The sequence below is a fragment of the Macrobrachium rosenbergii genome, chromosome 50, assembly GCF_040412425.1.
Source record: "Macrobrachium rosenbergii isolate ZJJX-2024 chromosome 50, ASM4041242v1, whole genome shotgun sequence".
Classification (NCBI taxonomy): Eukaryota; Metazoa; Arthropoda; class Malacostraca; order Decapoda; family Palaemonidae; genus Macrobrachium; species Macrobrachium rosenbergii.
Genome location: NC_089790.1, coordinates 1,312,501 through 1,330,034, shown reverse-complemented (window position 1 = coordinate 1,330,034; position 17,534 = coordinate 1,312,501). Strand labels below are relative to the sequence as shown.

The 17,534-nt window shown below is 37.1% G+C and overlaps 1 long non-coding RNA gene across 2 annotated transcripts in view; it reads right to left on the bottom strand.

Moving 5' to 3' along the window:
* LOC136832482 (uncharacterized) overlaps positions 1-17,534 on the bottom strand; it is a 158,308-nt gene that overhangs the window by 3,666 nt on the left and 137,108 nt on the right. For both annotated transcript variants that reach the window (XR_010851232.1, XR_010851231.1), the window contains exon 3: positions 3,821-3,865. This is a non-coding gene — a long non-coding RNA (uncharacterized lncRNA). The remainder of the gene's footprint in view (positions 1-3,820; positions 3,866-17,534) is intronic.

Here is a 17,534-nt window from a genome sequence, read left to right as displayed (position 1 = left end):
GTAAAATGAAGTGAGTTCAGAGGAATCGTTATTTTTCCAGTCATGAATCTGTTACTATCAATTTTTTTTTATCAGCGCAACACACGACCCCGCTCTAGCTAAATATTTTCACACAAAGTTAAGCTGGAATGCAGACATGGCTGCAGAAATATCTGGTGAAATTTCCAACCTGCCTCCTTTCTTGGCCTTTGCAGTTTTGTTAAATCTGAAACATCGCTTTTCGCATTTGCATGCTGTCGAATTAGGCTACAGAGCTCAGACACTTTCGGGAGAAATAGTTATTGCTTAACCAAGGGCATGATACGAATAATGATTTGAGTTTCCTTTTTGGCGCGCTGTCCTGAGTTCACTTTCCAAATTAGACCAGAGGTTCGACCTGCTATATCTGAATTCGCGAAAGCAAAGAGATTCTTCACGCATAACCTTTTGTTGGTGAAATTTGACATCTGGTTTTTGGGAGAGTGTTAGAAAATTTCGTTTACAGCAGGAAAGGAGTTATCAGTTATTGGAAAATATTAATCTGCACGATGCAGCCTCTTTTTTTTATGGATAATTATTATATTATTATTATTATTATTATTATTATTTTATTATTATTATTATTATTATCGTATCATCTTTAAACGTCCCTGCACTCCTGTGACCATCATCTTTTTCGTCTATATACTGCAGAGATTATAAGAACGCGTAATCTAATACAGGAACAAACAATATGAATAATCAAATTGCGCATTTCTAGTAGATTTCTAAAGGTTTAAATTTTTCATAATCTCTTCCTTGATTTCCTAATTGTAATGTGTATATCTATCTATCTATCCATCTATGTATGTATGTATGTATAATATATGCATATATGTGTATATACACATATATAAATATATATGTATATATATACATGCACACAATTTAGACCCAAAGAGCATGCACTCTGTATTAAAAAGAAATCTATTGTATCTCTGCATATGTGGTAATATTTTTTTATCTTACGTTAACAGTTTTAAAAACAGTAGAGTTACATATTGTTTAGTACTTTTTTTTTTTGTTGAACATGAAAGCATAATTCTTTGTTATTCTTGTGAGTATACGCAAACTAACGCATCCGTCGACACCTGGCGCACAATTCTGGCTTGACTTTTGTTTTTCAGCTTCATGACAGACAGACATCAATTAAAAATGTTGCCAATGGAAGGAGTATAAAGGCTTACTTTCAATTTATACCTCCCAGGTGTCACAGTCAAAGTGCCAATTGTGGATGAGGACAAAAGACCCCTCTCTCTCTTTTGCTAAAATTCTTTAAATTCCACTGCATTTTCATGGCACAATTCTCCTTAACACAACTATTCTCCAGAATGTTCTAACGGCCCCCCAGAGAAAATCATCTCTCGAGTAAGGTTAGAACTTTTATGGTGCGCGCACTTTACTACCATTTAGCTTTCTCTATCGTCTCGCTTTCTCAATTCTGCATACATTTGCCTCATGCAAAAGATTTTCCTTACCTAACAAATTTTTTCGTTTACTTACTGAAATCTTACAACTGAACAACGCACTTAAAAAGCCCTCTTTTACTGATAAAAGTCAATAATATATCAAAATGGGCTGGATCAAATCAACGAGGTAGTACTATAATTTTTATAGAGGAAGTTCATGCTCAACGTTCGGTTCCTTCTCACTGTTACCAATTCCTTGGTCTACATATACCTTGTATTCGTAACAGCATAATGTATTTTATTCTATATTTTCCCGTTGCTGAAACTGACAATTTTGTCTACAAAAAAATGTTTCACTGCAATAAGAAAGCATTAAAATATGACTGATATGTGTCTTGCGCATTAAATGAGAAACATTACAGACAAACGCAGGGCCGTTATACGTCGTTATGCAAACAGATACAGTGGAAAAACTAATTCTTCGATCCTCTGTCTAAAGTGGAAACGTTACAGCTGACGTCTTGATATGAAAATAAAGCTGCCAACGGACACAAAATCATTCTCTGAATAAATACACACAGACGTTGCGTAAGCATAACTTCCAAGAAGTTTCACAGGCTGTACTCTGTAGTAAGGGGCGCCTCTGTTGTAAACTTTCAAGAGCGGGAGGGGCGTCTTGAAGAAGAGTGCTGTCTCTCATTTCTTTACAAGAAGCTAGGAGTAATTCACATGATATGAAAAGGAAATGAATAATATAGTTTAGGTTAAGTGAGATAATATTTTAAAGGCGGGATAGTGAAAGAGATGCACAACTGTCGAATAATAAATAAATATAATGAAGATGTTTTTATGGAGGATAGGAAGAACAAAATCTACAGTGACTTTAGCAAAAATAATAAAAGATAAATGCCCAGTAGGAGCTAAGTCGTTCTTTGAAGGGGTCAGTCTGTCATTGGCTTTGGAAAATGACAGCTCCACAGAGAGAGAGAGAGAGAGAGAGAGAGAGAGAGAGAGAGAGAGAGAGAGAGAGAGAGAGAGAGAGAGAGAATGGTATCTTCAGGCTGAAATATATATTCATGATGAAACAAAAATGCCTTGCAAAATAAATGTTTAATGATTTACCTAAAATTGCAATGGTATCACGCAGAGGGTGACTGTGCCTTATGCAAAAGGTCTAAGACTATTATATAAGTGAAATGTCTCCTTGGCTGTTAAATAACTATATACTGTAGATGTAGTGAATGTGAGAAAATGCTGAAAAACGCCACAGACAAAGGTGCAAAGTTGAAGGATAAGAAAACAGATCGTATCTGGAATTTGAAATAATTGACGATTGTAGGTTGGAATTGCGTTACAAAATCAATATCAACGAAGAACTTCCAAGTTTGCCGAGCGAGATGGAAGTCCATATGAGATATAAGAAGCGACAGCAAATATTAGACACGATCAGGTCTGAGGAATTTATGGAAAAAATGTCCAAAGTAAATTTAAGTACTCAAAAATCCATCATCATCATCATCAAAAGGGTATAGATACTGATAAAGGTGCATAGCAGGAATATTAATTTTGAGAAAGTAATTTCCTTATTCAGAATCCATTGTGATTAAGGAACACAGCCATGATGAAAATAATAATCTAAAGGTCGCCCACTAACGTTCAGTTATACCTGCGCAGTCGCCCTACGCAAGCAAAACTGAACCCACTAACGACCAGTTTTTTGCCTGCACAGGCATAACTGCGCAGGTATAACTGAACGTTAGTGGCGGCCTTGATGTATCATAATCAAACAAACATTAAATAAAAAAAGTATATAGAGTCATCTCAGTCTAGATTAAACAAATATACAAGAACGGACATCGAAAATACGAGCAAAAGCAACGACGCAAATAATATAATAATAATAATAATAATAATAATAATAATAATAATAATAATAATAATAATAATAATAATAACAGTAACTGATTAGGGTTATAGTTTGTGCAGCAGAGTGTCTCACAGAGACCAGAACGCGTTCAGGACCCAGGGATGCGGAGCGGTGTATAGACCATAAAATGAACAAACTTCCCAATCACTTCCATTACCGGCCGGCTCTTCCTAAGGAGTTTTCCTGTCGGTAAGTCTCCCGGGATGGTTTTTGTTTTGACAGATTCCGAAGCTATGAGAGAGGGCGAGGGGAAGGGCGAATGAGATCGCGATGTACACAACGCGGAGCAGTTGCAAAGGTTTGTGTCTGCCACTCTACTACTACTACTACTATTTATTTACTCAGAGTGCCGCCATCTTTGTGTGTTATGGAACGATGGATCTAAGTGTGTCTGTGAGTAAAATGACACATATTTAATATATGTATATATATTCATACAACCAATATGATTTCGAATAAAACTTACCCATAATCGCCTTGTCAGTTTATCCGTCACTGGTATTCAAGAACCCTGCAAAAGATAGAATGAACTAATTAGAAAGTTTAGGCAACTCTCCACGGTTAATCATAATAAAGGCTTGATGAATTATTTACAAAGCAATTTGCAAGGAGACAGCGCATACCGAAATGATACAAGTACACAAGAATCTTGCCAAAATACAAAAAAAAATATTCAGCACTGAACGAAGGCGGACAAAGACCCATCCGGGAGTCGATCGGAATCCGCGTGAAATGATGCATGTAACCCCAACGCAACGAAACATCCAAGACAAACTGTTCAATGTTCCGGAGCTGGAACGCGTCCGATCCCTTAGGAACAATTTAGGACTCCAGTCGAACGACGACAGACAAAGAGAGAGAGAGGCGTATTATTTCACAGCGCATTTCCTTCCTTATCATAAAAGTGATCTTGACCGAAAACTCAAATCCTCTCCTTTCGCTTCCCGAAAGAGATGATCTCCTCCACCAATTATCTCCCGGGGAAGATACAAAGTCCACCGCCAGGAAAGCTTTTCCACTGCCCGGGGATATTTGAGAGAGAGAGAGAGAGAGAGAGAGAGAGAGAGAGAGAGAGAGAGAGAGAGAGAGAGAGAGAGAGAGGCTTCTCTCTATCCTTTGACCAAATACAACTGAAGCTCTTCCTTGTTCGTTTTGTATTTCCTGATGTGGTTCTCAACAAATTCTAAATGATAAAAGAAATGTGTTCACAATTGAGAGGCACAGATATACTTTGAATTATTCTCACCATACGTCATATTGTAGCTCACGTCCCCATTACCATTATTCAACATTTGCATACCCATATGAAGCAGTTCAAAAGGCCCTTAACTTTCTAAGCAAGCATCAAAAGCAATGATGTCCAATAATGCCCATATGTAGAAACTAAAGAAAAAAGTAAATAGATAAATATACACATTGAAGTCCGAACACTGAAGACTCATAAATCAAGAACGATAATCATATAAATATAGAAATGTAGTTGTGTTGAGTAAAAAAAAAAAAAATTAAAGCAGCACCTGTCTCGACTGGTTGGTCCAAATCCACAGGTCCACATCAGCCTTCTTTCCCCCCTCAACACCTTACCATACTATTGAAACACTAATGGATCCGGGGTGGGGGCACCTAGGCACGTGGCCCCCCCACCCCATGAAAAATAATGACAAAATAATAATGTTGAAGATTTAGATAACAACATAAATGAGGAATATAAAAATGGGAAAAAATAATAAATCTATTACAGAAATATATAATATATATATATATATATATATATATATATATATATATATATATATATATATATATATATATATATATATATATATTTTTTTTTTTTTTTTTTTTTTTTTCTGGATCCACTAGTGTATTGAAATATGACTTACGAATGGTCGTCAAATAGCATATTTGACCTCGCCGGTCTTATCTCTGTTACTATTGCTTGTAAAAGGGCATTGTCACTTTGACCTAATTTGTATAGAGGATCAAATTCTGAAAACCTGCAGCAACCATCTAACCAGAGTAAAACGAAAGATCTAAAACGTGTGGCAATGATAGTGTAATCACTTACTAATAATAACAAAGCCTTCTGGCAACATCAGACGATGTTTATGAAAAGCTTCGAAAAAGGAAGTTTGGGGCTGAATGGTAAAGTAAAATTCTGTAGAAAAAAATTTAGTGAAACATGGATAGGGAGTTCACTACAAAATCAACTTAACTGTTTATATTTTGCTTGAGTCGAGCCTCATCTGATCCATTCTAATTGTTTATAAGGCTAGTAAACGATTAACTCATTGCCAACAGTACTGTTGGCACGAAAGACAAAAATTTAATCAATTTCAGGATATTCCCCATCAAGTTATCAAACGACTATTTCAAAAAGAGTTGTAACTATGAATGAGGATAATTCAACATGAATGACCTCTGAAAAGGAGAATATGAATGTTTAAGAAAATACGTATATATAAATTTTATAGATGTATGTATGTGTATGTAAGGATATGAGTGCGTGTGTGTTTAGGTATATAAATATAAAAATCCAACTACAAACTCCATATTAAACGCAGACATAGCTAAAGCTAATAAACCAGTAAGTAAAATTAAAAATCTGCGATGCATGAAGGACAGACGCGAACGTAAAAGGAAAAGAAAGAAAGAACGAAGAAGAAGAAGAAGAAGAAGAAGAAGAAAAGAAAAAAAGGTCTCTGGGGAAGGGAAAAAACGCCTAAAGAGAAAATTGAAAATCCTGCGACGGACAATCCCACGCCAAAAGCGCCGCGGCTCCTCCTTGAGGATATTGTCATGTCCCCCTGGCTTCTATTGGGCTCAGGAGGAATCATTTCAAAGGAATCCTGGGAGATCCCCCGTAGATATGAATTTTGTCTCATTTCAGTCAAGATTAGCGGAAAATTGCTAGGCCAAAACAGAATGACTTTGGGCACATGGACCAATTTCAGGTTTATCTCCTCCCCCGGTCTCTGAACGAGCACAATGTGGTCTTACAAATTGGTCGGAGAGAACGAAAAGAGGAAGCCGTTATCATAAATTTGCCTTTTTTCTTCCTTTCCTGCGATGCTTCCCCTATTCTAAATACGCTCAGCACCTGAATAGAGTCTAGCAGAACAAGTGGAGGCAGCGTTTATGCATCAATAGGCCTACTCGCATTTCTTTTATAATTCCGTATGCCAGAATAGGGCTTTTTTTCTTTATTTCACTGGGACTGTCACCAGGCCTTTGTCGACATTTTTTCTTTAACTTCACGAACATAATATCGTTCTTCTTAGCTCACAAAGAACACGCACAGTCCATGTATGGGTTTGTGGTTAGTACATACACAAACACACACATCTCATTTATACTTTAACTAAGATGCGAATTAAATGAATTACAGATGAATTTCACTATCGTTTATCTGTCTGGAGACGGAATAAATTTCTAACGAACTTGAGTTACTCTTTGTATAAACTATGCATAAAATTAAATAAATTTTCAGTTCACATGGAATTTCATTTTAATTTCAGGTCCAGTTACTATCTTTTCTTAGACAGAATCTTGCACAGATGTCTTTCAATGAATTCCGATCCAGACTTAGACTCATAGACCCCATTTACTCTTCAATAACAAAATGCAAGAGAAGCGCTGCTTCTCTCATCTTATTTTCAGGGCATTTATAGAAAATAAAATTGATGAAAAACATTAAACTTCACCATTCTTTTCCGAACAACTTCAATTCTCGCTCCATGAATGTATTAAAATTCTTCTGTAATACGATTGTAATGTAAAACCAACTCTACTTTCATCGTTCTTCAGAGAGAGAGAGAGAGAGAGAGAGAGAGAGAGAGAGAGAGAGAGAAAAACATGTTAGGTGACAATGTAATGGATTAGCCGGCGAAATGAGTTCGGAGACACCACCGCAAAACAAAGTGAGGGTTTCTTGAGAGGGAAATATATTCCGACAGGAATGGTTTCGGAAAAACAGCGGTGAAAGACTCTTATTATTATTATTATTATTATTATATTATTATTATTATTATTATTATTATTAATGACTATGGTGTGTGAATGCATGCACCTTCATAACTCTCGATTTCGGTAACATAGGCCTACGCAGCAGCTAACGAGGTACAGATACACTTAAACCATTTATACTCAAGAGCTGGTATGGTCGTTTTCCTGCATCTAATCTCTATGGATTTCTTAAAACTAAATAATAATAATAATATAATAATAATAATAATAATGGCAATAGCCCCAAAGCCGTTCTAAAAGTATTTCCATGTTCTTGCGATTAATGTCAGTGTAATACCTGGCAGCCGCTTTCAGCCGTTGTGTACGATACTTTTTACTTTGGGGAGAAAGCCCGGCAACGTGGAAAAAGCCCCTTCTCGCAGTGCTTTCTCTTTATCATAACAATAACAATAATCATTACTATCTTATTAATATGAGCGTACGTTTTTATGGAACAAGCCCAGTGGCAAGTTTCCACTGAACAGAAAAAGACAATATTATATAAAACCGAATAAGTCTAATTCTCGTACGTGGCTGGAAAAGTACCACTAACCTGAGTAAGGGGAGAGGATCATTTACTGAAGGGAGATATTTGGGATCTGAGAAAAGACCTTAAATGGCGAAAAAGTCCCTCATTGATTACTGCAGACCATGAACATCAAATTAACATTAGCAGCAAAGCGTTAGACTCACCGAGAGAACAAGACCAGAATATTACGACCTTTTTTTTTTTTTTTTCTTTATCTCGTCTTGCAGGAAGTTATAGTCTACATTTTCAATTGCACGACGCTGGGCTGTGCACGACAGGAAAAACGAACCTCTGGGAGCAGACTTGCATAAAGGTAGGAAGCTGGAGGTTGAGCTCCCAGTTTAAAAAAAACCGGGCGGGAAAGGGTAGAAGTGTGTACAAGAGAGGAGTGAGTGGAACAGACTTCAATACGTCGCCAGCAATTTCCCCTTTTCGAATACTGGAAACCATATCGAGAGAGAGAGAGAGAGAGAGAGAGAGAGAGAGAGAGAGAGAGAGAGAGAGAGAGAGAGAGAGCAGATTTACAAGACTATTGCAAAGATATATACATTTTATAATCATGAAGCATTACTTTTAAGTCAATGAACAGTTTTTTTTTTGAGGCTCGGCAGAGTACATGGGAAGGTAGTAACATTGACTTCATTGTTCTCCCATCCTCATCTGTAGGATCGCTGAGACGACAAACAACAAAAGGACAACAATATCTAGAGTCCCCTGATTTATGGAATGGACATTATCTTCTCTTGCGGTCAGCTAGTTTTAATATCAAAGGCCACGTTGCTTCGGTAAGTCACGCGCGCTGCAAGGGTTGCTATGCATGGGACAAAATTAAAGACAGCAATTCCTATATATATATATATATATATATATATATATATATATATATATATATATATATATATATATATATATATATATTGTTTTATGAACATCTTCAGACTCACAGTGAGAATTGAAATTAAGAGGCTATTGGGATTTTTGTTAACTGATAAATTAACATGGTATTTTTTATTTTCATGTTTGTTTTTCTATCACTAATACTGTCTTTCATACATTCAACTATGTCTGTACTCTGCTATCTAGCAATCAGTATTAACATAACTTACTTGCATGAAGAACGCTATAAAACGAGACAAATTTAAAGGAACTGAATCTTGTGATTTTGTCTGTACCAATCACGCCTGCTTTTTGGTAACTAATTCAAGTTTCATCGGTGGCCGAGGCCTCATTAATCACGGCCCTCTAAACAAAAACTGTTAAGATCCGTAAATATAATAAAAATTCATACAAGGTAAATACGCACAAGGAGAGAGAGAGAGAGAGAGAGAGAGAGAGAGAGAGAGAGAGAGAGAGAGAGAGAGAGAGAGAGAGAATGAATTACAGAAGTTTCTCTTGTGCTACGAGAAGCCTTCTAATCTAAATAAACCTCGGCAATAAAGGCCTCGCAACATTTTAAGGCAATTTTCCTGCAAGTTGCACAGTCAATAAACCAGCTCGCAACAGATTCTTGTCTGGGGCTTCTGAGCCCGCCATTGTAACCTGATCATTGCGTATGCTCTTCGTAAATACGACCTGAATGCGAACATTCACCCTCTCTCTCTCTCTCTCTCTCTCTCTCTCTCTCTCTCTCTCTCTCTCTCTCTCTCACGCACAATACAAGCGAATCAGTTCTTCTTTGAGCTGTTTATTCTTTTTGTGTCAACTCCTCTCCTCCTCCTTCCGTTGCAGCGATCAAAAAGCGGACGCCGAGACATTTTTCCGCTTCTAAACAACATCGACGAAAAGGGGGAGCAATTTCGCTCTGTTTGGATTGCGATTACTCGGAGAGAAAGGGAAGAAGAAGAAGAAGAAGAAGAAGAAGAAGAAGAAGAAGAAGAGGAACACGAAGAAATTTGAAGAAAGTTTCCAAGATGTGATGATAATGACGAGATGCAGTTCTGTGTACGGTGACTGACAACTTTGACAACTGACCTTCCAACCTTGTATAATTGTATTCTTGCATAAACTGTTGCTCATCTGACGGTCAAAAATATTTTTAAACAAACTATTTATACTTACATACATACATGTGTGTATGTATGTAATATATATAAATATATAGTTTCTTTAAAAATATTTTTACTATCTGTTAGATGAACAATAGTTTTGCTCATCTCTCTCTCTCTCTCTCTCTCTCTCTCTCTCTCTCTCTCTATATATATATCTCTATATATATATATATATATATATATATATATATATATATATATATATATATATATATATATATATATATATATATATATATTATATTTACGATCACGGCTAACTTTAACCTTAGATAAAATAAAAACTACTGAGGCTACAAGGCTGCAATTTGGTATGTTTGATGACTGGAGGGTGGATGATCAACATACCAATTAGCAGACCTCTAGCCTCAGTAGTTTCCAAGACCTGACGGCGGACAGAAAAAGCGCGGACGGACAGACGTTAAATAGCCAACTCAATAGTTTCCCTTTACAGAAAACTAAAAATGAAAAGGAATCACTTCGTCCCCCCGTTGTGGCTGCAGGAAGAGGCCGCCCGAAAAGTTTTCTGACATAAATGTTAATGATGCCCCACTTCCTGTCGATGAAGGCCAGCGAGAAACTTGGGGGTCGGTGTATATCGGGCTGCCTCTGAAACTTTCAGAGTAATTAAGCACATGGGGTATTTTTCTTTTTTTATGGGCATCTTTCTCCGAAAACTGGACCTTGAGGTGGACCGGATATTTCGTTAGAAGGAGCTCTGCTATGTTGCTTTTATGATGTTTATGCATAAATCAAATCACTGGACGTCAGCATACGTAAAAAACGCCCGTGGGGGGTTTTGGGAGGGGGACGCCGTCAGTGCACCAAACGCGGTTCACTGTAGGCACCACTTAAGGTTCTTTGCAGCGTCCCTTCGGCCCCTAGCTGTAACTTAGGTTTCGAAAATGGCCATAATATAAACATCCAGTCTGGAGACTAAATCTCAGTATCCTGAGATGCTTGCCAATTTTTCACATTTTCTTAAAAAAAAAAATAAAAATTCATGCAAAGCAAAATATGTATTAAATTTAATCTAAATCTATCTTCATAACCTATTATCATTTTCGTAAACTCCACCACAAATAATATGAAAATACAATTTCGTTCCCACAACGAAAGGAAGAACTAAAAAATATGTATTTGGGTAAAGCCTCAGCGATATTTGCTCTATTCTCAAACTTCAAACTCACCCCATGAACATTTCCAAACAAATATTATGGAAAATGTGAACTACATACTGACATACCGTCATGCATAGGTCGCCCCTGCAAACAGAGAGAGAGAGAGAGAGAGAGAGAGAGAGAGAGAGAGAGAGAGAGAGAGAGAGAGGGGGGTTATACCAAATAAATGTATTTTGTAGTCGAAACTCTGTTACAACCAACAAATTCTGTTAACATGATTATCTTTACTTTAGCCCTGTTTTTTTTCGGTTTGCATTTAGCTCATGCGTCTGTGGCCTGGTTGATTTTGGATGTGTTTCCGCGCGTTTTTGTATTTAATTCATGATCTACCGGAAAAAACTATATTTTAATCGATCTTTTAACTTTCCAGCCAAATTTCCCACCATCAAACATCGTCCACCAACCTTCACCACAACCTTTACTACCAGCGAATGAATCTTCTTCTTCTTACCAGCTTGTTCCCATTTCTATATGGGGTCGCCGTGATGCCTTCTTGTTGAAGGACTTTGATTTGGCTTTTGGGGGGTAGACTTTGTAGTCCCGATCGGCTGCCCTGCCTGACATCGCTTAGACCCCGGTATTGTGTTCATGTATTGTACCAGTTCACCAGCGCTCTTTCTCCCAGCAGCGAGGGTCGAATGAATAACGAGAAGAAATCACGAAGGAAGAATAAGAAGAGTTAATGAAGCAAAGAAATATACGAAAATAATCATAATCAGCGACAGCAAACATGTAAATAATCAAAGAATTTCTTCAGATAATACTATTCATGAATGCTCACCGCTTCAACAACGAGTTACCGCACCAGTGACGGTAAAAATAAGGGAAATCTGTTGAACATCCGCCGTGGAAGCATTAAGCAAAGCCACAAATCCTATTACGGGAGAACCAACACTATTGCGCATCTATTAGCAAATGTAATTCAACTTTAAAGGATCTGGAAGCGTTTGGCAGAGGTTTCAATATAAGTGTTTTCCACGGGGAACTAAACCCCATTCGCTAACTACAGTGAATGACAGGGAGTGATTTCAAGCCTACGTATCCCAATCTGTTGTAAATCCACGATCTCTACCGTGACGCAGTGCAAAGCAGTTTTGTTTTATAGGCTGGGATATGCAGAGTCTACCGGTTACATTCAGAGTTAATGGACATGATAGTTCAACAAGAAGTGGCTGGAGAAGTACACAAGGAAAGTGAGGATGATGAATGGAATCGGGTGATATGATAAACACAGTTCAACGTTTCCGAGAAGAGTTCGCTTACGTCAGAAGGCTGTTGCTAGCACAGTAATAGCCATAATTTCTTCCTATTTCTTGCACTTGGATCTTAAGGCTTTGTAGTGACACGCGTATCCAAAAAAGCGCGAAGAATTCGAGAAGTTAAGAGGGCATTGGGGCTATTACAACATTTCGTGTGTTCTGAAATGTATCAAATCAGTTCCAGGCGCTGAATGTGCACAGAATGAGAGAGAGAGAGAGAGAGAGAGAGAGAGAGAGAGAGAGAGAGAGAGAGAGAGAGAGAGAGAGTTTAGCAACATTTCGTCGAATACAATAAATTACAAATACATATCGAATTCCCATTTATACTAAAGTCACACCACCAAATGAACAACTAACGGCCTACGTCAGACAACCGACCAGGGAAACGGCATATAAAGTCAAACAACGGATGGTAATGGGAATCGTTCAAAGGAACAGTAATTATCTCTCGCAAGCTGCGAGGTCTCGACCTTGGTTTAAACTCCCCCACCCACCCCACCCCCCACCACTCTCCCTATTCTGTTCTTGTAGGATTTTAGACTCCCCTTCCCTCCCCTCCCCAGTGGCGATCCCAGACCTCCCACTTCACAAAGGCTGCAACAACAATATCTAAACCAGAGTTTATATCACGGATTCCATGCAGCCACCAAGTTGGAGAACAAACTAAACTATAAGCGGTTTCCTATGTGTTTAGACACTTCCGGGTTCCCCCTTTGTCGTAGAGGGTCAATAGGAATTTTCCTAAGCACTCAGAAGTTCGTTTTGGTTGATTTCATTCGAAGGAAGAGTTCCGGGGCAGAAATGATTGAGCATACGAAGCTCTCATCGACTGAATGCAAGAATTCCTAGAACGTGTAACTAAGAAATATCTAACTGTGATTAATAACACGATTGTGAAGAAGATGAAAGGAATTGAATTAGATGGAGAAAGTTGACTCCAGTGGCCGACCCTGCTATACAGTGAGATTAATAAGGTCGAAAGAAGAAGAAGAAGAAGAAGAAGAAGAAGAAGAAGAAGAAGAAGGTGAGCTCCACCAGTAAGCAATTGTTGCTTATTTCATCGCTCGAATTCGTCAGTGTTTTTGTTTTATGCTGATTTGGCGATGCGTCACTGTTATTGTTACGCCGCCTATTCCAGAGTTTGCCTATTCCAGAGTTTCTTACTGATTTAATTGAACATGCGTTATTGTGGTTATTATAATGACTGTCTATTTCGTTATATTATTATTTAATGGTAGAAGCAGGTAGTTTGCCTCTCTCCCCAGAGACCTCTGCATTAAATAAAAAATAAAAAAACACTGGTTTCCTAAACGGCGAGACTTCTGTTTACAAGAAAATAAGGCGGACTGTTTCGCAACCAGAATAATAACGAGTCTCTGTCGAAAACAGAACTCGACTTCTCTGTAAATAAGAGGAAATCATTACTCATTCCGACTGTTCAAAATCGTACTCGCAAACGCCGAATTTCGAGATATCATCTTTCACTTCATAATTGTCCCAAAATGGAGTGGATGGCATACTACTGTGATATGAAAAAATCCCGGTACTTGCTGTAAAATGGTGAGAATAATATTCCATTCTTTTTCTTATATTTGGCAACTAATGCTTTGTAACAAGAGTATGAATCTTCATTACACGAGTTTCGCTACGCGAATTTTTGAATTTTTAGTTTTCTGTAAAAGAAAACTATTGTGCCGGCTTTGTCTGTCCGTCCGCACTTTTCTGTCCGCCCTCAGATCTTAAAAGCTACTGAGGCTAGAGGGCTGCAAATTGCTATATTGATCATCCACTCTCTAATCATCAAACATACCAAATTGCAGCCCTCTAGCCTCAGTATTTTTATTTTATTTAAGGTTAAATTTAGCCATAATCGTGCTTCCGGCAGCGATTTAGGAGAAGCCACCACCGGGCCGTGGTTAGAGTTCCATGGGCCGCGGCTCATACAGAATTATACCGAGACCACCGAATGATAGATCTATTTTCAGTGGCCTTGATTATACGCAGTAGCGGCTGTACAGAAAACTCGATTGCGCCGAAGGAACTTCGGTGAATTTTTATTTTTTTGGTACGGAAAACGCGCTCCCGGAAGATAGATAAGTTATGCGTTTGGAACGTTTTCCGGTATATAAAACTTCCCGGGAGATATTTCGTAAAGCTTGTTTTCCCCTTTTGACCAGAACAATCTCCATTAAAATGTGGCGTAATGGATGTTACCTACTTTTCTAAGGAATTAAAGACATTCAAAATTTTGAATTTTGCGAAAACGATGCATTTAACATCAAAGACGCAAAAATCGAGATTTGTTGCCTGCAATTGCGAAACAGAATTTCTAAAATAAAAAAAAATTTCTTCACAAGAAATGGTAAAAACATCAACCATTTACTTGCAGTCGAATTAAGAATCCAAAATGAATATTAAAAAAAAAATTCTTTTGTCAAGACATGAGACAGAACTCGGTACTGCTTAATGAATCTGTCATCACGAAAAATTCTTTCAGAATCCTAAAGAGTACCTGGTCACTGATTCCGAAAAGCGAATGGCTAACTTTTGGCTAAAAAAAAAAAAAGTCGCCTTTCCGACTTTCTGTGGGAGTCTGCCCGAAGCGAATTAACCCGCGTCTGAATGAATTTTCCCGAGATGCAAATTTGAGAGCCCATAAAGCCTTTATGACTGCAAACTGGTTGTAATAAATGCCAATTAGGCTGTTGTGGCGTTCGTCGCATTTACGTCACCAAAGCTCATTTCTCCATTAATGGATGCCCGGTTTCCTAATTTGAAAATCTCCCACCCATTCGTTTATTTATACGTGGTCGCGGCACGAAAATAGCGGCGATGTATCATTTAAATTCAGGAGTGTTAATAAAATGGTACGTTTAGTATATCCCAAATGTCATCAGGATTTATCCCACGTGTCATCAGTATAATATCTTCATTATGAATAATAATAATAATAATAATAATAATAATAATAATAATAATAATAATAATAATAATATCTCAGAGTTATCCCTAATATGTGTCTACGATTTTCGTCTGCCAACATGATGTCAAACTGCTTAGTAATAAGATTTTTGATTAGCGTTTCTTCAGAGAATAACGTACATTTGAATGTCACCAAAACACAGAGGCTGCGTCCTCTACGATACATATTCCTTTAAGAGAAACCTTTAAAAATCCTTGCCATTCATAACCTAAAGACGAGAGCACCTCAAGTTCTAAACTAGATCCCAAAATGTTCCCCAGCTCTCTTCTTCAACTCTTTTCACGGCGAGAAGCCGCGTCACGTCACCTTTCGCTGTAGTGGAGCAATAAGCTTTGGGAGGCGGAGAGGGCCGTTTCACAGCGCCTGTTATATTACCTCTGTTTCTGTTAATTAGTAGTATTCTCATACTGCGTTCGTATAACATGCGCTGCTTGGTCTCGGCAATTATAACTCCGTCGCTCTGTTTCTAAGGTTTGAGCTTTCCTTTATTCAGCGTTTAAGTTCTTCAGTTATTTATAAAATTTATATATATATATACATATATATATACATATTATATATATATATATATATATATATGTATATATATATATATATATATATATATATATATATATATATATATATATATATATATATATATATATATATATATACATACATACATACATACATATATATGCATTATTAAGGCATACTGGTAAACAAACAACAATTCAAATGGATTATTTGCGCTATTTAGTCATTTACACAGAATGGCTTCTGTCAATTTTAGTGTGACCTTAAATTGTTGCATTTTATAAATTTCAATTATATTTTCCATTTAAATCTACATATTTGAGTATTATCAACCATACAATCATTCAAGTCTTCAACAACTTGGCTTATGCTATCATCTGATTTGAGATTTTGGGTTCCGAGAAATTTTCGATCCGGGCAATATTTTTCAAATCTAATTACGTAAAATTTGACCTCACATTTCATCCAAATATAAAGCACAAATTTTCACATTAAAATTAAAATTCATACGTAAACTTTCCTTGAATTAGCCAAGGGAAAAAATGAGATCCCATTAGCTATCAAGAATTTAAACGGGTTATGTAAAATTAATTTCCCAGAAATGACACTCTAGAAAGCATCAATATCCCGATCTGGGATTTTGAGAGATAAAAAGATTGGCAATAAACAGATTTAACAAGCACAATGTTAAAGCATTTGAATCTTTTTTTTTTTATAGAAGCCAAAACAGATGAATATCAGAGGCCAGAATGGCGATTCGAATTCGGTTCCCTCTTGTGAAATTTCCTGGGAAGATCAAAATGCCAGAAGGATTTGGCAGTCATGTGCTTAATCGAGTACTCATGTGATAAAATGGCTTGAAATATGTGTACAATGTGTAGGTAGATAAAAGACGTATTCAGTATGATATACGAACCTTTGTAGGGACATGGCAGACGTATTCAGTACGATATATGAACCTTTGTAGGTACATGAAAGACAGACATAGTATGATATATGAACCTTTGTAGGTACATGACAGACGTATTCAGTATGATATATGAACCTTTGTAGGTATATGAAAGACGTACTCAGTATGATATATGAACCTTTATATATAAGTATTGCATTCTTTTATATTTCATGTCCACTTAATACATTAGGGAGGTATATAAATGGACATGAAATATAAAAGAATGTAAGATATATAAAGGTTCATATATCATACTAGATACGTCTTTCATGCACCTACACAATGTATATCAATTGGTTAGATTGAGAATCAGTTTAGATGAAAATAATTTTGACGGAGAAAGAATCAAGAAGTTAGATAATATTTTCTAAAAAAAAAAAAACCGTTGTCAGCAATTACCATCTTTAATCTCTTTTCCCTTACAGGCAGTTATATCCAGCGGTTCTAATTCTATCGCCGGAAAACAGCACGTATCAGCACCCGCTGTAAACCAAACGGAAACCAAGTCACAGCAAAACAGCGCATTCGACCGCGCTGTGCCGAACCTTGCTCCCGATGTTTTTCGGAATAAAACGGTGAAATGCGTTCCCATGATTGTAAATCCGGTGTGAAATTCACAACAAAATTGGTCGAGCGTTCCGGAAAATGAAAACCCGTGTAATGGAAACTAATAATTGTACCAAAGAGCACCTGGCCCTGAATCA